Source organism: Perissodus microlepis, chromosome 12 (genome assembly GCF_051167445.1).
Source record: "Perissodus microlepis isolate ML-2025 ecotype Zambia chromosome 12, ASM5116744v1, whole genome shotgun sequence".
Lineage (NCBI taxonomy): Eukaryota > Metazoa > Chordata > Actinopteri > Cichliformes > Cichlidae > Perissodus > Perissodus microlepis.
The window spans coordinates 19,068,863-19,070,326 of record NC_140472.1 but is presented as its reverse complement, the minus strand read 5'-3'; positions in this window follow the sequence as shown (position 1 = coordinate 19,070,326).

Genomic DNA, 1,464 nt, shown 5'->3' with positions numbered 1-1,464 from the left:
AGAGGAAAACTTAACCCCCTGTTTCCCTCAGTGGTGTTTAACAGTAAAGGAAATCAGTGGTGTAGTCTAAGTAGGCTACTCTGTCGGTTTATTTCCATGCCACTCTCGACTTCTGCTCGTCTGCTTCACGGCCTTTATGGAATAACTTCAATATGAATAATAATAAAATGTTTGTTTGTTTGTTTTTTAATCAAATTAAACCAACCAGTAAGATAAAATAATGCAAATATAAGTCTCATTAGTGAAGTGGCAGAAAAAAATATGTTTTTCTTTTACAAACCAATTATTACTGGAACTATTAATTATCCATGATAAAAATGAAAAAGCTGTAACAGTAAAAAAATAAATAAATAAATAGGACTTTACATTAAAAAGCTTGGCATAGCATAACCATTAGTAGTATAAGTAGTGCAGAAATCGTGAAGGGCTATGTGCACCTTTTATGAATTGGTGCTTTATTTTTTAATACTGTTTATATTAATGATCATACTTAGATAACTTTACAATAGATTTTCCAGTGTACTTTGGCTATGCAGTATCTTTTGTCAGCGGTAAACTACTTTTACCGCTGACAAAAATGGAAATATTCAGAAATACCATCATCATCATCTCTCAATAATGAAATCTTTGTCTATTTATCAAATCACCCAAAAGGCAAATAAAGCGTTCATATTGGACCCTTCTGACTGCACAGTCAAGATATATATGCTTACAACTCACGATGACCCTGAAGCAGTCAACCTGTGCCAGCTTTGTAAGCTTTGTAGTTTTGCAATGAGTGTGTGGTTACAGTTTGTTTAGGCACAGCCCAAATCAAAGTAGTCAAACAGGAGAAGAGTGGTGAATAACAAAAGAGTGATCAGTCTAGTCAAACATGCAGCTGAGTGAAATACAAAGCAGTCAATAAAAGAGCACATGATTTATTCTGTGCACGAAAGAAACACTGTGGGGGTTTTACTGTAGATGATTACAGGGCAGGGCAGTGGAGAACTTTTAGGAGGCACTTTTGAATTAGGTTAAGTATTGCATTAACTCTGGAAAAAGCTGCCTAAAGTGTGTTTGAGTTCTCTTCTTATCATCCCCATGTGACCTCAAACTATTTAAGCCCAGAATAGTAATGCACATCACATATTGTTTTGGTTGTTGTTAAATACTAAAGGCTTTCCAGTTAAACATAAGAGCTGGAACTGGGATAAAACTTTGGTGCAAAAGGCTCGATTTTCATCTTTTACTATAGAAGCAGATTTTTTTTTTTTTAAAGGCAAAATTTAAAGCGCACAGTTTGAAAAAGTTACAAATCCTACAGGCTCAGACTAAGTGTTTAATATTTCCTGATGCTGTTGAATGTTCTTATTATGATCTGATTTCTGATATGCAGGTCTGTCATGACTGCAGTGAACCCAAAGGCAGACCAAAAGGGAGCCTTTTATTCTGGCCAATTAAAGTTCATAAGTAAAACCAAAA